Here is a 22,545-nt window from a genome sequence, read left to right as displayed (position 1 = left end):
TTCAATGGACTTTTTAGGTATGATTTTTACCTTAAATCCCTAGCAGAAGGGATTAGTGGTTTTATTTATAATATGATTATGAAGATACAACCAGAAATTTCAGGTAGAATTAAACAAGAATGGGAAAAAGAACTTCAATATAATATATCAATAGAAAAATGGGAAAATTTTTTACAAATGGTTAATTCTTCTTCTATATGTGCTAAACATGCTTTAATACAATTTAAAATTGTACATAGAGCTCATATGTCTAAAGATAAACTTGCTCGATTCTACTCTCATATTAACCCTCAATGTGACAGATGTCATTCAGATGGGGCTTCATTGACCCATATGTTTTGGTCATGTCCCCCACCTTACATAACTATTGGAAGGACATATTTGCTACCATTTTCTCAATTTGGAATATCGATTTACAACCTCATTTTATTACTGCAATTTTTGGTATACCAAATGAGTTTGGTAATCAGTTTTCCCCTTCAATTAGACGAATGATTGCTTTTGTAACATTAATGGCCAGAAGGTCTATATTGCAAAATTGGAAAGAAGTAAATCCTCCTACCACGTTTCAGTGGTTGTCTCAAACTATGTCTTATCTGAGCTTGGAAAAAATTAGAAGCACTATTTTTGACTCATCAGTTAAATTTGAAGAAACTTGGGGACCGTTCATTCGACATTTTCATATGAATTAATTTGACCTCTCCCAGACCTTTTCTCTGTTTATTCTTGTTTTGGTATGGAGTTCCGGAGTTTTTGACACTATCATATACAAATAAACTGTTATTATTGCCCATGTTAGTTTAGTTCAGTATTTTTTTTCTCAATATATATTTTTTGCTTGTATTTTTACAATTTTTTCTTTTTCTTTTGATGATTATTCTTTTTTTTCATATAATTATTATAGGCTTGATTGATAATGTACTATGTTTTCCTGTTGATATTTTAATAGGATATTGTTATCCTATTATTAATTTAATTTCAAGTCTAATGCATTTATAACCTATTCAGTATTATGTTATGTTTTTATATATATATGAAATTCAATAAAAAGATTGAAAAAGAAAGAAAGAGAAGCACTGTTGATGTTCCGGGCCGAGACTCTTCGTCAGGACTGGGTGAGTGAGTCCTGACGAAGGGTCTCGGCCCGAAACATCGACAGTGCTTCTCCCTATAGATGCTGCCTGGCCTGCTGCGTTCCAGCAGCATTTTGTGTGTGTTGCACCTTTAGGGAGCGCTATCTCAGAAAGGCGGCATCCATTATTAAGGACCTCCAGCACCCAGAGTGATGCACCATCAATAACTCTCGGAGACGGGAGGTGAACGATAGGCTTTTATTAACTGCAAGAGACCAGATTATCAGCAAGAGACCACCACACAACACCCTGGAGACTGAGAGAGGAGCAGTGCCTCCAATTGCCTTTATACAGGGGTCTGTAGGAGGAGCCACAGGAGCAGTCAGCAGAGAGATGTGTCCAGACAGGTATATGTAGTTCACCACACAGAGCATGCCCTTTTCTCACTGTTACCATCAGGAAGGAGGGACAGAAGCCTGAAGGCACACACTCAGTGATTCAGGAACAGCTTCCTCCCCTCTGCCATCTGATTCCTAAATGGACATTGAACCTTTGAACACTACCTCACTTTTCTAATATATATTATTTCTGGTTCTTTGCACTATTTTTAATCTATTCAATATATGTATACTGTAATTGATTTACTTGTTTATTTTTCTTCTATATTATGTATTGCATTGAACTGCTGCTGCTAAGTTAACAAATTTTATGACATATGCAGGTGACAATAAACCTGATTCTGATAATAAATACAGGGAAAAGGTACTTGAATAATCCATCCCAATTCCTGCCTTGAGAACTTAAAAAGACATTATGTAAAACAGTATGTTTTTACAAACATTACTGATTTTGGCTAAGACTGCTGACATCCACAGCTCCTTGTTGTGCTTCCAGCAATTTATTGATGGGGCAGTGTGGCAGAATCACACCTCTGTTTCCCAAGTAATCCAATGATCTTTCCCGCTGGGTAATTTTGTAAACTAAGGTTGATGGTCGCTCCTTTTTTTTTGACTTGATAAAAATATAAGGGATTAGACTTTTTTTTTGGGGGGGGAGTGATCTTGTGACTTTCATAAATTGTTTTGAAGTTCTGCATTGCCTGGTACAGGTGGATATGACCTCTCTCCAATTGTACTTTAGAATTTTAATTGGGATTGTCATCTCCCCTCACACCTGGTCGGTTGGCTGGCTCTTCCTAAAGCTTGCCAGTTTCCTGTCTCTCCTAACCAAGTGCCAATTTCACGATGCGTGGATCAACTGATTAATGTAAGAAAAACTCAAGTCATGCCAAAAAAGGCTGGATATACTCCAAAGGATCTAGTCATATGCTTCCACTTGTGCCACTGCCTTGATTATATGATTAATGCAAATAATGCTCAAGACATGCCAGTTAAACTGAATATACTCCAAAGGGCCTTCTCGTTGCTGCCATCAGGGAGGAGGTACAGGAGACTTAGTTCTCACACAGTCAGGTTCAGGATCAGTTATTACCCCTCAAACACCTGGTTCTTGAACCAGAAGAGGTAACTTCACCAAGACCAAAACAGAACTGATTCCTCAACCTTTGTAATCACTTTCATGGACTCAACAAGACTAGTTATCAATATGTATTTATTTGTTTAATTATTATGGGTGCCAGGTGGAGATATGTCTCTTCCAAAGAAGGTGTAAGATGCTCCTTCCCTCCTCTATCATGCAGGTCATCCTTGGGCATGGTGTAGTACCTGCGTAGCTCTGCCCCCTCACGATCAGGGTCATGATTAAGAGGAATAGACAGAGTGGACAGCCGGTGCCTCTTCCCCAGGGCACCACCGGTCAGTACAAGAGGACATGGCTTTAAGGTAAGGGGAGAGAAGTTCAAGGGGGATATTAGAGGAAGGTTTTTCACTCAGAGAGTGGTTGGTGCATGGAATGCACTGCCTGAGTCACTGGTGGAGGCAGATACACTAGTGAAGTTTAAGAGACTACTAGACAGGTATATGGAGGAATTTAAGGTAGGGGGTTATATGGGAGGCAGGGTTTGAGAGTCGGCACAACATTGTGGGCTGAAGGGCCTGTACTGTGCTGTACTGTTCTGTGTTCTATGTTTTACATGAAGCCTTGGGAGCAAGTTTTGGATGGTCGCATGAGTGGGGGGTTCATAACACAAGTCCTGATTATGTGATTACTGATGAAAGACAATCTCTGAAATGGCTCGGGTCACCCGTCTTGTAAAGGCACTGCCCAGAAGAAGGCAATGGCAAACCACTGATGTAGAAAAATTTGCCAAGAACTATCATGGACCCAAAGACCATGATGGCCCATGTCATACGACACGGTGCATGATGATGATGATGATTGATTGATTTATTATTTAATATTTGTTGTCTCTTGCAGATTGGGTGTTTGTGTATAGTTTTTCTTCGATTCCATTGTGTTTCTTTGTATTTACTGTGAACGCCTGCAGGAAATAGAATCTCAGGGTAGTATATGGTGACAATATATGTACTTTGATAATAAATTTACTTTGAATTTTGACTCTGCATTTCCAACTTTGTGACCTGGCATGTTTACTGTGTCTTTTTTACTTCAATAATAAATATTATACATTTAAATAGAAACATAGAAAACCTACAGCACAATACAGGCCCTTCAGCCCACAAAGCTGTGCCAAACATGTCCCTACCTTAGAACTACCTAGGCTTTACCCATAGCCCTCTATTTTTCCAAGTCCAGGTACTCATCCAGGAGTCTCTTAAAAGACCCGATCATTTCCACCTCCACCACCATCACTGGCAGCCCATTCCATGCACTCACCACTCTCTGCATAATAAACTTGCTCCTGAAACCTCCTCTGTACCTACTTCCAAGCACTTTAAAACTATGTCCTCTCATTCTAGCCACTTCAGCCCTGGGGAAAAGCCTCTGACTATTAACACAATCAATGCCTCTCATCATCTTATACACCTCTAACAGTTCATCTCTCATCCTCCGTCACTCCAAGGAGAAAAGGCTGAGTTCACTCAACCTATTCTCATAAGGCATGCTCCCCAATCCAGGCAACATCCTTGTAAATCTCCTCTGCACCCTTTCTATGGCTTCCACATCCTTTCTATAGTGAGTTGACCATATAGAGAATACAAAATAATTGGTATGTACCTTTCTTTGCATTCATAGTGTCATCAAACCAGTACATCTATTCAGTTCTTAAAGAACCAGTCCCATTCATGTGACAGCTATGAGCAATACACACATGAAGAGTCTGAGATGTTGTTACACAGAAGCCAGCCCTCAGTCTCCAGTGGTGGCATGACCTTAGATTGCAGCTCTTCCCTGCTAAGCCTTTGTGTTGGTTTTTTATCTCCCTAAGGTGTACATCTGCAGCCTGCAGCATTCTCTCCCAGTTATCTTGTTGCACTGGAACAATTTTCCTTTGCCTCTCCGAATAAACAATTGAAGTTAAAAGTAAATTCATGATCAAACTACAGATATGTCACCATACACAACCCTGAGATTCATTTTCTTGGGGGCAGTCATAAAAATCAAGAAATACAATAGCATCAATGAAAGACCGCAACCAACAGGATGGACAACAGTCAATGTACAAGAGAAAAGAACAAACTGTGCAAATACAAAAGGAAAAAGAAAAAAAAAACAATAAAAAATAAACTAGAAATATCAAGAATGTGAGATAAGGAGTTATTGAAAGAGAATCCATAGGTTCAGGGAGCGTTCGGAGATAGGGGCAGGTAAATTTGAGTGAAGTTATCTCCTCTGGATCAGAAGCCTGATAGTTGAGAGGTAATAACTGTTCCTGAACGTGGTGTGGGTGCTTCTTCCTGATTACAGCATTGAGAAGAGAGCATGGCCTCAATGGTGGGGGTCACTGATGATGGATGCTAGTTTCCTACGACAGCACTCCATGTAGATGTGCTCAGTGGTGGGGAGGGCTTTACCTGTGATGGACTGGACCATATCTGTTAATTTATTTATTATTTTATTATAGTTATTAATTTATCAGCACATTAAAATCATTATGATAATTTAAATATGTATGATATGTACCTGTTTAATATGGCTCCCTAGAAGTAACAAGTTTAACATTTAAATCCACAGTGAAGACATAAGGCAGCTCAGAAATGTGACAATTGAGATCAATTAGCAATTTTTAATGACAGACCCATATAAGCCATTTTATGTACCTGCTGGAATAATCAACATATACTTCTCTTGCTAAAAATTCAATGCAGACATCATGACTGCATCCCCTACTGTATAAAATTTCCAATATGTAATAATGGAAATGCTTAACTTTTAAATGCATTTATTTAATTGTGTTTATTTTAATGCAATCAACTTTTTTGTCTTTCTTCCAATGCTCATGAGTATTTTGGAAATTCACCTTTAATTCATGGAGTGGTCACTGGCAGGACTAGACCCTGGCTAAGGAATGGCAGACTTTGTCATGGAGCATGGGCAATGACTCAACCCAGATGTGGAGGAACAGCTGACTTCCATGCGGAGAAGGAAACAAGAGGCTATACATAGGAATATCAGCAAAGTAATGGTGGCATGACTGAGCGACATCGCGAGACGTACTCCCTAAAAACAAGGACTCCGTTCCAGCGCAAAACAGGAGTCCCCTTTAAATAATGATAGAATGCAGGAAACCCGTGGCCCTCACAATTAACTTGCCAAAATTAAACAGAAAGACACAGGGCTTAACAGCTCTAGTTAAGACAATAATTTGTAAATGCAAGTGCTTGAGCAATCTGGAAACCCAATGCTCTATGGCAGGCTACAGAGGCCTGCAGAGCTTATCACATGGAGATGGCTGAAGAATCAGTGACTCTGGCACACAGAAGCAAAAGAGGAGCAGCCATACTTCACCTTCCATCTATCACCTTTCAGTACCAAACAGATATAAGATAGGTAAATATATATAGAAAGAACAAGTGTAAAAGAATCATTGTGAATAGGAGATTGAAATGACAAAATAATCCAGATGAAATGTTGCAGATGAACGCTTCCTCTTTTGGGAAAAATATGCAATGAAATAATCAACCCTTCTCCCAATGTTGATTCAGATAAGTGGTCAGAAATATCAGTTCTCCTCTCCCTCAGGTACCAACCCCCCCCCCCAGACAGAAAATATTTGACTGGCTGGAAGACTGACAATGCAGAGGCCACTTGTAGCTTCAGTTCACAACCGATGCATAAAAAGAGCAGAAATATTATTTGATTATTTGTCTTTCCAATGTGTTCATTTTAGTTATGATGCTCATGGTATCAAGTGATAGATGAAAATGTGAAGTGTCATATGGAATATCTAATCTTGTATCTCACTATGTTTTAGCTTCCCTTTCAAGGTTCAAGGTACATTTTTTCATCGAAGTATGTATGCAGTATACTACTCTGAGATATGTCTCCTTGACAGCCATGAACAAAAAAAGCAAATCACGCAAATTGCAACAATAACATCAACCACCCACACACGTAAAAAAAAACGATGCATATGACAACAGTACATTTCATGATCTTTCACAATACATGATGTTTTTTAAAGCTGTTTTGTTGTTATCCTTCACCTGCAGAATACGATTAAAAGCTTCACCCCAAATAATAATCATTTGTGGACAAAGGTAAGCTTCCTGATAGGAAAATTAAATGTTCCTTTCAGTTGTGCTTGCTTGACCTAAATTCAAAGTTCTAAGTAAATTCTATAATCTGAGTACATGTATGTCACCATATACAACCCAGAGATTCATTTTCTTGTGGGCATACTCAATAAATCTATAGAATAACAACCTTAACAGAATCAATGTAAGACCACAGCAACCTGGGTGTTCAATCTAAGCGCAGAAGACAACAAACTGTGTAAATACAAAAAGAAAGGAATAATTATAATAAATAAATACGCATTAAGTATCGAGAGCCTGAGATGATGAGTCCTTGAAAGTGAGTCCATAGGTAGTGGGAATATTTCAGTAATGGGGCAAGTGAAGTTGAGTGCAATTATCCCCGTTAGTTCAACAGCCTGATGATTGAGGGGTAGAAACTGTTCCTGAACCTAATGATATGAGCCCTTCTTCCTGATGGCGGCTGTGAGAAGAGAGCACGTCCTCGGTGGTGGGGTCCCTGACGATGGCTGCTGCTTTCCTACGGCTGTGCTTCGTATAGATGTGCTCAATGGTTGGCGGGAATCTTGATGTAGCTTGAAGTTTTCTTTTCCTAGATTTACCAACGTAGATTTTTGATTTTATTCTTACTTATTAGACTCAATTATTTTCAGTTCAATTTGATTTATTTCTCTCCCTGACAAACACTTTTATTCTGATAGGTTTAAGGAACCATCTGGAGGTGAGTCATGGTTTCAAATGCAGCTTACTTTGGCTGGAGTGATTAGCACAGACTACAATAAATAAATGTCAAAGGCTTTTAAGAAATGTTTAGATAGGCATATGATTGTGAGGAAGGCGGTGGAATATGTAGATCGGAGGGTTTCGTTTTTATATTTTTATTTATTTTTTATCTGCTTCAGCACAACATTGTGTGCTGAAAAGCCAGTTCCAGTGCTGTATTGTGCTATGTTCTATAATCATCCTGTTTTAAAGTATTCCCATTAGAAAATCTAGACCACCATTTATAACAATGAATTAATTAGGTAATGCTTCAAGGTAGGCTATTTTTTTGAGAGTCAATAACTCAGATCCCCATAACTTGGTTCTCTAGCATTAGAAAAAGTTTTGCGGTCCTTCTCTATTGAGTTTAATTATCTCCCTGCATTTAATTGGTCCTCTTCGGTTTAAACATGACATGTTCTGATTTTTGCTATAAATCTGAATAAATCACTGGCTTTCCGTCCAACAGTTAATAATCAGAAAATAAAAGGTGTCAGATTTATTCTATTAATCACATGTACATCCAAAACATGCAGTGATATGTATCATTTGCACTAACAATTAACACAACCTAGGGATGTGCTGGAGGCAGCCCTCAAATGTTGCCATACATTCCGGTAAAAGGATCATTGGGGCCTGGATATCTTTATGGATCTTTAAACACGTTGTTTGACAGGTCTTATATTCTGCTCTCTCAATAATAGCTGTCATAATCTATAGTCCTTTCATTGAACAATTTTCCCACAAATACTTGGCTTACTTTGATTTTTCCAGCTAATCACCTAGCCCTCAATCATCAGTGTCTTGAACCAAAGGGGATAACTTCACTCTGATTAGGCTAATCATGTTAGTACTGACTCTCAGCATTCTCAGACCAATCTTTCTCTTTCTTACCCGTGATTTATTCTCTCCCACGTGCTCATGAACTCCCTCCTGATCTTCCTACTATTTAACTAGACCAGGACTCATTTACACTAACCAAGTAACCTTGCTACTGGCACACGTGAGATGAAACAGGAACACTAAGGAGGAACACACACAGTTGCGGGGAGAAGACCACTTTCTGGTAATTGTATTCATAAGGACCTAGTTCAAAGCTCAAAGTAAATTTATTATCAAAGTACATATCTGTCACCATAAGTAACCCTGAGATTCATTTTCAGAATCAAATCAGGTGTATTATCACAGGCATGTGACATGACATTTGTTAACTTAGTAGCAGCAATTCAATGCAATACATAATATAGAAGAGAGAAAAAAATAAAATAATAATAATAATGATAAATAAATAAATTACAGTATACATATATCGAATAAATTTTGAAATCTGCAAAAAAAAAGAAATACTGTATATTAAAAAAAAGCGAGGAATATCCAAGGGTTCAATGTCCATTTAGGAATCAAATGGCAGTGGGGAAGAAGCTGTTCCTGAATCACTGAGTGTGTGCCTCCAGGCTTCTGTACCTCCTATCTGATGGTAACAGTGAGAGAAGAGCATTCCCTGGGAGCTGGAGGTCCTTAAAAATGGGTGCTGCCTTTCTGAAACACCGCTTCCTAAAGATATCCTGGGTACTTTGTAGGCTAGTGTCCAAAATGGAGCTGACTAGATGTACAACCTTCTGCAGCTTCTTTCGGTCCTGTGCAGTAGCCCCCCCACCCCCATACCAGAGCGTGATGCAGCCTGTCAGAATGCTCTCCACGGTACATTTATAGAAGTTTTTGAGTGTATTTGTTGACATACCAAATCTCTTCAAACTCCTAATAAAGTCTAGTCACTGTCTTGCCTTCTTTATAACTAATCAATATGTTGGGACCAGGTTATGTCCTCAGAGGTCTTGACACCCAGGAACTTGAAACTGCTCACTCTCTCCACTTCTGATCCCATTATGAGGATTGGTAGGTGTTCCTTCATCTTACCCTTCCTGAAGTCCTCAATCAGCTCTTCAGTCTTAACTAACATTGAGAGTCAGGTTGTTGCTGAGGGACCACTCCACTAGTTGGCATACAGTATCTTACTCTGGTACATCTTCTTGTCACCACCTGAGGTTCTACCAACAATGGTTGTATTATCAGCAAATTTGTAGATGGCATTTGAGCTATGCCTAGCCACACAGTCATTTGTATATAGAAAGTAGAGCAGTGGGCTAAGCGCACACCCCTGAGGTGCGCCAGTGTTGATATTAAGCGAGGAGGATATGTTATCACAAATCCTCACAGATTGTGGTCTTCCAGTTAGAAAGTCGAGGATCCAATTGCAGAGGGAGGTACTGAGACCCAAGTTCTGCAACTCCTCAATCAGGATTGTGGGAATGATGGTATTAAATGCTGAGCTATAGTCGATGAACAGCATCCTGACATTGATGTTTGTGTTGTCCAGGTGGTCTAAAACCATGTGGAGGGCATTGATTTTGCATCTGCCATTGCCTTATTGTGGCAATAGGCAACTTGCGAAGGGTCCAGATCCTTGCTCAGCCAGGAGTTCAGTCTAGTGATGACCAACCTCTCAAAGCACTTCATCACCTGTCAGTGTGACTGCTACAGGGTGATAGTCATTAAGGCAGCTCGTTTTATTCTTCTTAGGCACTGGTATGATTGTTGCCTTTTTGAAGCAAGTGGGGACTTCTGCCCATAGCAGTGAGAGGTTGAAAATGTCTTTGAATACTCCAGCCAGTTGGTTGGCACAGGTTTTCAGAACCTTATCAGGTACTCCATCGGGACCATCCGCCTTACAAGGGTTCACTCACTTGTGGGTATACTCAAAAAATGTATAAAATAATAAGCAATACAGAATCAATGAAAAACTTCCCAAATGGAGTGTTCAACCAGAGTATCAAAGACAACAAACTATGCAAATACAAAAAGAAGAAATAATGATAAAAAATAAATAAACAATAAATATTGGCCAGGGTGAGACAATATGCTAATTAGAGGAACTGCACCTCATTTTCCACCTGGGTTGATACAAGCTGGTGGTCTGAACACTGAATTCCCCAAACTCTGGTACCAGGTCTCCCTCTGTCACTTTTCTCATTTCTCTCCCTGATCCGTCAGGGCTCCATCACCAGATCATAAGATGAAGAGACTTTGAAATTGAGTCCACAGGTTCTGGGAACATTTCGATGATGGGCAAATGAAGTTATCCCCTTTGGTTCAGGAGCCTGATAGATGACGGGTAATGATTGCTCCTGAACCTGTGGTGTGGTTCCTGAAGCTCCTGCATCTTCTTGATAGCAACAGCAAGAGAGCATGATTTGGATGGTGGGGGTCCTTGATGATGGATACTGCTTTTCTGCATCGTGCCATTTTATTGTAAGCATAATCCCCATTAATGATATTTTTTCTTAGATTAAACCAGTTAGAGTGCTGAAGCATTTCAAAAACGTTATGTCTTGAGCCACCTAGTGGTGCTATAGTCATTAGTATTTCTTTTGCATCTCGATTCATATACAGGATTTTTACCAAATTATTCCATTGTAAACATAAATTTAAAAATTCTAGTGGTTGTGGATATTAAGCAGATTCATGAAACAAAATCTGGACTATGAAGTATAAGGCATTTAAAATATTAAATACCATTTTTCTAAGTCAGATAACAGATGTGGGAATGGAGAGATGAAAAGCCATATCTAAACTTCAATGTTTCCTCTCCTGCTGAAAACACACACAACGTTAAGCTCCAATTATAAGAAACAATTGTCACTAATGCAGTAGACAGCTGCTGAGCTGGTTCGTATTAGCAACAATGCAGCATTGTTTAATTGTCAGAGGTAACTATTGATATATTTCCCTACTCCAACAGTTATAAAGCTGATCCACTGACCTCAAAGTCTCATGAGATATTTGGAAAATATATACCGCTGCTTGACCTTGCCTTTGCTGAGACAATGAAATTTAGAGCTAAAGTAGACACCTTCTACCATATCAAAAAATAATAATATCAACATAAAAGTACAAACTAAAATCAACTGTACATTCTGATTCTCAGAATGAGAATTGGAATTAGGTTTAATATTGTACATTACAATACATAATAAAACTATGAATTACAGCTAGAAGTACATGTGTGTATATGTTATAAATATAAACACACACACACACACACACACACACACACACACACACACACACACACACACACACACACACACACACACACACACCACCCACCCCCCCCAAAAGAGGAAGTGAGGAAGAAGATGTTCCTGAATCATTAAGTGCATGCCTTTAGGTTCCAGTACCTCTTCCCCAGTGGTAGTAATGAGAAGAGAGTATTTCTGGGTAATGGGGGGATACTGCTGTCCATCATTAAACATGGGTTTTCTTAAAGCACCTGGCATTGCTGGCTGTTTGTATTGAGTGCCACTTCAGAATTTGAAAAAAGGAATACAATCAATAATACGCATGAAATTATATTATCAATAAACTATTTACATTGAAATACAACTTTAAATTCAGACTGCTAGGAATTCATTCAATCCAGTGATCCCTGTTCAAGTTCCATTTGATAAATGTGAAGTTTACGTTCCAGGCATTAGTAAGCTTCATAGACATTTGATCTCGAATTCATTTCTAAACTTTTGCCAGAGCAAATTGGAATTATGACTTTCAATATATTGTATGACATATTGTGGAGGAGCATCCTGGCTCAATATCTACTAGGGTGTCTCCTGCATGTACTAAATTGTCCATGTGAAACTCAACCAGAATACCTACAACTGTAGTAACTCATAATTGATACGTTGCTGGATACCATAAATTTAGATGCAACAATTACTATTTTGTTTGTTTGTTAAAGCCCTCAATATCTCAAGTTCATTTACAACACTCAACCATCTAGAACCAAAGGAGATAACTTCACTCAATTTCACTTGTCTCATCATTGAAATGTTTCCACAAACAAGGGACTTACTTTGAACTATTCATCTTATGTTCTCAATATTTATTGCTTATTTGTTACTATTGTTTCTTTTTATTGTATTTTGCAGTTTGTTGTCTTTTGCACTCTGGTTGAATGTCCTAATTGGTCTGTCCTTCATTAATTTTATTTTGGTTATTTTTCCATAGATTTATTGAGTACGCCCACAAGAAAATGAATCTCAGGGTTGTATATGGTGATGTATATATAATTTGATAATAAAATTTATTTTGCACTTTTGAACTTTGAACCTTTCCTTGCATCAACTTTCACATCTCTCAGAGAACTAGGAGTATTTTCCAAATTCCAGCCTCATGTCACAGGCTCCAGCAGTTTCCATAACACAATCAAGACAAAAAGAACAAGCGGGAAGTGTGGAAAAAGTGAAATAATTGAAGAGCTTGGCCATCTGAAAGATGTCGTCTGAGGAATCGTCGCTCACTGGCACTACCTTGACTAGAATCTCATCTATCTCCGGCACCCCCTGTTTGTAGAAGTCTCACTACAGAGGCCTCGCTTGTCTGCTTGAGTACGCTCTGCTGCTGTCACCCCAGCCTATCCCATGTGTAGTAAGGAGCCGTCTCTCCAGTGCTCTCACTTGATGCAACTGCCCCAGGCTACTCTCATTTTAACCTTTGCCTTACCACAACTTCCACAGTATCACTTTGATGCTGATGTACACCTGATAGACAAATCCTCTTTTAAAGCTTTCTATTTATCCTGCACTTGATTCAGTCTGTCCCATTCTGAAGTGGATTGTAAACACTGAGCTCTGCTCCCAAACCTACCCGGTTTAAGATAGTGCTGGTGAAACACAGTGATGACTTTTTGGCAGCAATTAAAGCTACTAACTACTTTATTCATCACACAATTCTGGTAAGCAGTCACAGCAGTCAGCAGTCTCTAACTTCCCTTTCAGAGCTGAGATTTCAAGCCACCTGTATGACCAGGCATTTTGCGGTGGGAACCAAAATCTCGGAGGTGCAGGACAGTTGTGACGCCTGGAATTGAGGCAACGTGGACCAGGCCTGAATGCAGGGAATGAGCCAATGTTTGACTATTTCTGGATCAGAGAACTGAGGTGAAGCAGAGCTAAGGGGGCAAGGCACAGCCTGAGAGTGAGGAACGAGCTGATCTTTGACCTGGCCAGATGGGAGAGGTCTGATACGGGCCTGGTTGACAGTGAAGAACGAGCCAAGGTTTGGCCTATTTAAGTGGCGGGACGTATTGAAAATGTCAGGGAGTTGGGGCCAGAAATGAGGGACAGGACAGTGTTCAGCTCACTGTTCCGCGTGGTATACTTGCCTCTGCGCTGAACTGAGGCTGTGGCCTGCAGCTAATGAGCTGTGACTGGCTTCGTAGCTGTGCTCTCGCTTCCGTGAACTTCAGTTCGTAATATTATTTGCTACTTTTATTGTTTGCATGATATGCACGAATATGTGTTTGACAGCTTTTTAAATGGGTTCTGTTGGGTTTCTTTGTTTTGTGGTTGTTTGTAAGGAGATGAACTTTATGTACTTTGAACTTTGATGGTCTTAGTGTCTCCATTGGTGATAGTATTGCATGACAAAACCAACTTCACTTCACTATAGCACCTCAAACTGAGCCTATTGCCTGAAGAGAAACAACTAAATCTTTAGTGAACTGCTTCTCTTGTGCTACTCAAACAGGTTACAAACTGCCTATTTTGAAATACGTGAATGGTCCCTTTTTTATGAAGTTGCCAACTCACCGCTGAAAAGACATCCTGGTTTGGCAACTCCAGTATAAAGGGACAATAACAAAACATTTTTCACAGGCCCTGGCATCTTTTATGCTGGTTTGCTTCATCCTAGTACAGTCCTTTGACCAACAGATTAACTTGCTGCTGGAGGACGTAAGGCAGGCAGCATATATGCCCCTTGAATAAACAGTCGATGTTTCAAGCCAAGACTCCATTAGGACTCTTCATCTTCTTTGTTCACAGTTTATCCCCCTCCACAGCCGTTGCCTGACTTGCTGAGTTCTTCCAACATTTTGTGTGTGTTGCTTAAGATTTCCAGCATCTGCAGTCTCTTGTGTTTAAAATGAATTTGCTCTGCATATTCATTTCTCAACATCATCATTGTCTTCACATCATTTGCTCCAGCCTGTTCCTGTGCTGTACTTTTCTGTGTTTGCTTTTTAATGTTCCAAGCATTCAGCACAGTGAATAGATCAGAGAGATGACTTCATTGTGTTCTGTGTTAAAAACAAACTGGTTCTTGATAGCACCCTGCATGTATACGTCACTCAAACTACTCTCGTGACATAAGGTCGCAAATTGACACAAGACTGACTGGATGATCACGTGGCTACTGACAATGACATCATATCTACTTCTAGGCATGGCTTTGGAAACATAACTGTGCGACTGAGTTATACAACCTTGCTGTTCCAGTCATCATTATCATCATTCTGTGGCATGTCCTATCATGCGGTCAATCATGGCCTTCCAGCTGCTGATCACAATTGTTCGTGGCAAATTTTCTACAGATGTGGTTTGCCGTTACCTTCTTCTAGGGAGTGTTTTTACAAGAGTGGTGACCCTAGCCAAAGTTCTTCAGAGATTTGCCTGGCATCAGTGTTCACGTAATCAGGACTTGTGATATGCACCAGATGCTCATCGGCCACCTGCTTCCATGGCTTCATGTGACCCTGATCGAGGGACTAAGCAGGGTGACCTGCAGGCTAGCATAGGGAAGGAGTGTATTACACCCTCTTTAGTAGAAATGTATCTCCATTCCCTCCCACCCAGCCCTCATGATACAAGGTCACACATTGACGCAAGAGTGACTGGATAGCTACATGGTTACTTCTAGCCAGACCTTTGGAAATGAGTTACTAAACCTTGCATTTCTAACCCTAGCCCTAATGCACTGAAACTGCTCAAAAAGTGAAACACAGGTCCAGAGAAGTGCTGGCTCTACTGACCCACCTGATCATCCATTTAATCTGTGCTCATGCAGCATCTAAAACAACTGTACTAATTTGAAATTAAAGTTGAATTTAATTGACACTGACAATAATGCTGCTGTAAGGAAAGTTGCCATCAGGGCTTCCATGGTTGGCACATTCTAGATTTGATCCTGAGATTTCTGGATTAGATATCCAAGCATATCTGAATGCATAATGACCTCAAAATGTGATGTGAGTAGATCACCTCTGATGTCTACAGTTTTCTATGTCTAGCCTTCAATTATTCAAAGGCATCTCATTTTGGCCATCCAATTTTCAATGTTAATTTTAACTTGGCTTGCCAAATATCAGCAAATTTTTCACTTGTTTGCTCTCCATTGCTGAGATCTGTGGTGATCTGGTCAAGATGGCGCTGAGCTGCGGTGTCTGCAGGCTCATCTGTTTTTAGGTTTTTTTTTAGTTTGTAGGAGTGGTTTGAGTGGAAGAGTGGGCAGTTACCGGTCAGGTTAGGGATTAGGGATAGGGATATGGGGGAATGTGAGATAAATGTACGTGAGATAAATAAAATGAATCTGAATCTGAACTACATGTTCCATAAGCCCAATGAAAGGGTTGTTACAAGAACTCTTCCTGTAACGGCCTTATTTTTTTGTACGATTGTATTTTGTTGATATCCTATATCAAACGTTCAAAGTTTTAAAGGTCAAATTTAACGTCAGAGAAATGTAGACAATATACATCCTGTAATGCTTTTTCTTTGCAATCATCTCCAAAAACAGAGAAGTGCCCCAAAGAATGAATGACAGATAAATGTAAGAACCCCAAGACCCCTCCACAGCTCTCCTCCCTCCCGCGCGGAAGAGGCAGCGAGCAACAATTCCCCTCCCCCCAGCAACAAAAAAAAAGCAAGCATTGATATCACCACCAAGCGCTCAGTGTGAGCAAAACAACAGCAAAGACACAGACTGGGAGTTACCCCAAAGACTTCACATTTCATCCGGCATACGACATACTGCAGATCCCTAATAAGGGAAGATCACAAAGTTCCTGTGTCTTCAGACCCACAGCAGATATCCTGACTCCCCCGACGACACGCGGGTTTCCGACCCTCGATCCGCCCGTCTCCAGAGCGCCAAGATCTTAGGCTTCCGAACTCGAGCCCGACTCTCAGGCCGAAACCTTGGTGTGCCAAACAACAAGAGCCCTGAAAGGGAAAAATAAAGATATTAAAAATGGAAATAGAGCTGTTACTAAAGATGCAAGCAAAGGAGTCGCCATTTAGCGCCATCTTAACTTTTCCCCGCCTCCTGTCCTCTATATGTTCTCTCTCTCTCTCCCTCCCCCTCCCCCCCTCTCTCTCTCTCCCCCCACTCTCTCCCCCCTTCTCTCTTTCTCCCTCCCTCCTTCTCTCTCCCCCTCTCTCTCTCTCATGCTATCCCCGTGGCCTGCAGTCAACAAACAACAAACGCAGCACTAAATTGAAATGAACTGAATTGATCTGAACATCCCGAGACTGTTTCAATGAGTTTGGTTTCATGTTTAATATTGTGTGTTTATCTCTTGTTTTTTCACTGTTTGCGTGTTTTTTTTTTTGCACATTGGGTCTTTGACCAGGTTCAATGACATGTCTTCACTTCATGGCTGTCCATGGGGAAGATGAATCTTAGGGTTGTAAATTGCGTGCATACTTTGATAATAAGTGTACTATGAACATTGAGCTTTGCTTCTATCTTAAAAGTGCTATATTGGATGTGTCTTGTGCACCTTAGCCTAGAGTAACGCTGTTTTGTTTGGCTGTATTCATGTATGGTTGAATGACAATTAATCTTGAAATTAATTGCAGGCGGCTTCCCACTAAATTGTTGGAAAGCAGCAGACTCATTTAGAGATTAAGTCGTCATAAAGAGAAAAAAGAGGAAGCAAAACAAAGGATATCAATGCTGATGATTACTAGTCTCTGCATGTGTGGTTGAGTGGTTCATAATTACTTAGTCAGTGGTTTCCTTGCATCAACATGTGATTAGGGAAGGAAGCAGAGAGCTAACTCTGAGTGGGGGAGAGACTGTCCATTCACAGTGGAAATTGATTGAGAAAGAATGAACTAAATTGCAAAAGAGAATGAGAAGGAAACAAACCATGTATTGAATCACTGTGGGGTATGGGGCAGAGCAGAGTAAACAAGCTGCCAGATGTAAGTGAGGAATCAATCACAAACACGATGAAACCTGCAGATGCTGGAAATCCAAAGCAACACACACAAAATAGTGAAGGAACTCAGCAGGCCAGGCAGCAGCTATGGAAAAAAATAAACAATTGATGTTTTGGACTGAGACCCTTCTTGAGGACTGAGAAGAAATGCGGGAGATGCCAGAATAAAAGGGCGGGGAGAGAGGAAAACGGCTAACTGGGAGGTGATAGGTGAAGCTGGGTGGGTGGGAAAAGTCAAGGGCTGGAGAAGAAAGAGTCTGAGAGGAGAGGAGAGTGGACCATAGGAGAAAAGGAAGGAGGAAGGGACCCATGGGGAAATAATAGGCAAGTGAGAAGTGAAAGGTCAGAGTGGGGAATAGAGTAAACGGGGGATTTATTCACCTGACGGAAAATTGCTATTTGAGCCATCAGTTTGGAGGGTACCCAGACAGAATATAAGGTGTTGTTCCTCAACCCCGAGGATCGACATGTCGGAACAAGAATGGGAATTGGAATTATAGAAGAAAGTGAGAAAACCAGAATGACAGGAAATCTATAGGAGTGGAAATCTGTGCAGACTTGAATCAAAGCCACCATGGGAAATTTGCAGAAACCTGCTCAGGTTTACCACCTACACCAACGTCCTTCCACAATGAAGGGAAGAATTTCACTGCTCCAAAGAACATGACAAGGCATGAAAATCAGCACCATTGTAAAGTCTACCATGATCACTAAGAAAGTCCCTTTGTTGACTCATGCACTGTATCATGTAAGCCCATGGTGCAGAAGAACACTGGCTCACTTTTCAAATAAAAGTTTTAAGGGGTAGTTTGAAGTAAATTTTGGGTGCTTGAAAGCAAGATGAACCAAATGGCCAGAGGGATTTAGTGATTGACGGAAAACACAATCAGAGGCAGGACACCTCCATCCCTGGGACCATCAGCAATTGTCATTCAGTGCAACGGTTGTGAAGAAGTTTTCAGAAGCAAAGTCATTTTCAGTCTCTGGCTGTCAAACCAGAAATCCACTGGGAGTGAACTAAAAGTAACAAAGTTGATCATAGACTCTCTCAAACGTGCTCTGCTATGTTTAATCCCCAAAATGAGACACAATAAAACTTGGACACTCTTTTTAATCAGAACTGAAAAGAGTCACTGCTAATCCAAAACCTTCTCAATGGGCTATCAATGTCACAATGTTAACCTTTTGATTGCTCTGTTCTTCATGCACTGGAGTCATGAAGAATAGTTATTTAGCAAGCTGCTTCCAGCAGCAATGCCGGAGTTATTCATCTAAAGGTATTACATAGTCAGGCAGTGGGTGATGAAGCTACGCTACACTAGCAATATTTACAAGGGACATCAGAGGGGTGAGGGCCACAGCCAGCTTGAGTTACGTGGGGAATATCAGTCTCCGACAAAAAGGGATCCTTACAGATCAATTCCCACAGGCCTGAAGCATTTATTTAAGACAATATTTACAATTCCTGACCTTTAATGGGTTACAAATTGTACCCAGAGCAATGAACTTTGCCCAATGAGGAACAGTGGCTTAAAAGCAAAGCAAGTCATATGTTTGATAACCTGAGTCAACCTCATCAAAATAAGGGTTGTTGATGGGCTTTTTTGGACTCCTTTATATTTTAAGGGCTCCTGAGTCATCTGTAGTGTTAAGGAGAATTAACGTTAAGCATTAATTTTATATAGAGTTACTCCAGTGTGATCTTTCAGGACAAATACCAACCATTTTAATTTAGGTGTAGTTGCTGTTAATTAATGCTGATTTACTTACAACTGCAAGAAACTGAGTTGAATTCATTTCCTTTAAACCTTATGAACAGCTGAGGTCTGTTCACATATATAGCTGCTAATCCACTTACAGATTCAGACTCAAATTAATTTATTTATCAGATGTACATCAAAACGTATAGTGAAATGTATAGTTGGCATGGGTGGTACGGTAGTGTAATGATTAGTCAAGTCAAGTCAACTTTTATTGTCGTTTTGACCATAACTGCTGGTACAGTGCATTGTAAAAATGAGACGTTTTTCAGGACCATGGTGTTACATGACATAGTACAAAATACTAGATCGAACTACGTAATAAAAAAAACACAACACAGAGAAAGCTACAGTAGACTACAGACCTACACTGGACTGCATAAAGTGCACAAAAACAGTGCAGGCATTAGAATAAATAATAAACAGGACAGTAGGGCAAGGTGTCAGTCCAGGCTTTGGGTATTGAGGAGTCTGATAGCTTGGGGGAAGAAACTGTTACATAGTCTGGTTGTGAGAGCCCAAATGCTTTGGAGCCTTTTCCCAGACGGCAGGAGGGAGAAGAGATTGTATGAGGGGTGCGTGGGGTCCTTCATAATGCTGTTTCCTCTGCGGGTGCAGCTTATAGTGTAAATGTCCGTGATGGCAGGAAGAGAGACCCCGATGATCTTCTCAGCTGACCTCACTATCCGCTGCAGGGTCTTGCAATCTGAGATGGTGCAATTTCCGAACCAGGCAGTGATGCAGCTGCTCAGGATGCTCTCAATACAACCCCTGTAGAATGTGATGTGGATGGGGGGTGGGAGATGGACTTTCCTCAGCCTTCGCAGAAAGTAGAGACGCTGCTGGGCTTTCTTTGCTATGGAGCTGGTGTTGAGGGACCAGGTGAGATTCTCCCTCAGGTGAACACCAAGAAATTTGGTGCTTTTTACAATCTCTACCGAGGAGCCATTGATGTTCAGCGGAGAGTGGTCACTCCGTGCTCTCCTGAAGTCAACAACCACCTCTTCTGTTTTGTTCACATTAAGAGACAGGTTGTTGTCTCTGCACCAGTCTGTTAGCCGCTGCACCTCCTCTCTGTAAGCTGACTCGTCGTTCTTGCTGATGAGACCCACCACGGTCATGTCATCAGCGAACTTGATGATGTGGTTCGAGCTGTGTGTTGCAGCACAGTCATGGGTCAGCAGAGTGAACAGCAGTGGACTGAGCACACAGCCCTGGGGAGCCCCCGTGCTCAGCGTGATGGTGTTGGAGATGCTACTCCTAATCTGGACTGACTGAGGTCTCCCAGTCAGGAAGTCTAGGATCCGGTTGCACAGGGAGGTGTTCAGGCCCAGTAGGCTCAGCTTTCCAATCAGTTTCTGAGGGATGATTGTGTTGAATGCTGAACTGAAGTCTATGAACAGCATCCGAACATACATGTCTTTTTTGTCCAGGTGGCTTAAGGCCAGGTGGAGCGTGGTGGCAATGGCATCATCTGTTGAGCGGTTGGGACGGTATGCAAACTGCAGCGGGTCCAGTGAGGGGGTGCATTAGCACAATAATTTACAGTGACAGCGACCCAGGCTCAATTCCCGCCAATGCCTGTGAAAAGTAGCGGTCCCAATACTGATCTCTGAGGAACATCACTAGTCACTAGCAGCCAAACTTTATTCCAACTCACTGCCTCCTGCCTATCATCCATTCCGCTATCCGTGCAAGTACCCTTCCTGTAACATCATAGGATTTTATGTTGTTAAGCAGCCTCATGTGTGGCACCTTAACAAATACCTTCTGAAAATTTAAGTAAATTTCACCCACTGCTTCTCCTTTGTCCATCTTGATCAGAATGATCATGGATGATCCATCCTAGGCCTCATCACCCTAGGATGATCATGGCTGACATATCCTTGGTCCCATCTCCACTTCTGTCACAGTTCTCCATTGCCCTCAATTTCTTGGTCTTTCAAGAATGTATCTACTTTCACTTTAAAACCCCCAATTCTGCTTCTCATTTTCTAGCCTGTGATCTAGCCTGCACAACCCATAGTGGTAGAGAATCCCAAAGATTCAAAGTACATTTATTATCAAAGTATGCATGCAGTATACAACTATGTGATGTGTCTCCCTCACAGACAGCTATGAAACAAAGAAGAACCATGGAACCCATTCAAAGGAAAAAAAACATTAACTCCCATGTGTAAAAAGAAACAGATTGTGCAAATGGTAACAAAAAACCAGAGGGAAAATACAGAATATAAAACACAAAATCAAAAGGCATATTCAGTCCATTTTAGTGTTCATTATCTACAGGCCGTCCTTATTCAAAACGATTCAAACTAGCAACAAAATAGGAGCGACCAGAAAAGCTAGAATCACATCATATGTGAATTAGAGTCCACAATCCACAAAACGCATCAATTGAATCTTGCTCCACCATCCTCTGACTGCATCAAGGGAGAAAGAGAGATCATTCAAATGCAAGGACCTTCCCTCAGGAGCTGCAAGCGAGAAGGACACAGAGAGAGAGAACATCACACACAGACACCTTCCTCTGACAGCAGTGAGCAAATGGCTTTATGAGAAGAAGTTTGTGGTGAACTATGTGCCTGTCTGGACACGCCCCCTTCTGACTGCTCCTGTGGCTCCTCGCACAGGCCCCTGTATCATTCTCCAGGATGTAATATGGTGGTCACTCACTGCTGGTTCCTTCTTCAGTCAATAAAAGCCGATATCTCGCCTTACGTCTCAGTGTGAGTTATTGATGGTGCATCAAAGTTCTTGCAGAGTTACATTTTAAATTAAGACAGCCTAATCTGATAACTTGATTGAGATTCTCCCACTAACGGAAGCATCTCAACGTCAACCTTCAAGATGATACTTCAGTGAGATGGAAGGGAAAGTTGCTCTTTCTGAATGTAATCCAAGAAAAGAGACCTGTATATGCCAGGCAATAAAAGGAATAGGCTGCACTGTGAAATCCTTTGTTATTGACTGACTTCTCAATATTCATTGCCTGGGCTTGTATGTAGAATTATTGTTTGGTTAAGGTACTGGAGACAGCAACCTTGAAAAGAGTGAGCACCTTCTGAAGATGAGAATTGGAGTTGTAACTGATATTCACCCCATTGAATCAATGCCAGCTCTCTCCATAGGCCCTAAAGCCACTGCCAGTCCCATGCCCTTTTGTGAAAGAACAGTTTTCATGTACTGATTCAAATACCTTTCAAAAGGCATGATTGAATTTGTCTTCACCACTGTCAGGGAATGCATTCCAGATGGCAAACGTTCCTTGA

The 22,545-nt window shown here is 40.8% G+C and overlaps 1 protein-coding gene across 6 annotated transcripts in view; it reads left to right on the top strand.

Moving 5' to 3' along the window:
* The window catches only part of LOC132398672 (ras association domain-containing protein 9-like), a 209,731-nt gene that overhangs the window by 151,946 nt on the left and 35,240 nt on the right, over positions 1–22,545 (top strand). The gene's annotated exons all lie outside the window — the stretch shown is intronic.

The sequence above is a fragment of the Hypanus sabinus genome, chromosome 8 (assembly GCF_030144855.1).
Source record: "Hypanus sabinus isolate sHypSab1 chromosome 8, sHypSab1.hap1, whole genome shotgun sequence".
In the NCBI taxonomy this organism is placed as follows: Eukaryota; Metazoa; Chordata; class Chondrichthyes; order Myliobatiformes; family Dasyatidae; genus Hypanus; species Hypanus sabinus.
Note: the sequence above shows the minus strand (reverse complement) of the source record. Positions and strands in the feature narration are given on the sequence as shown.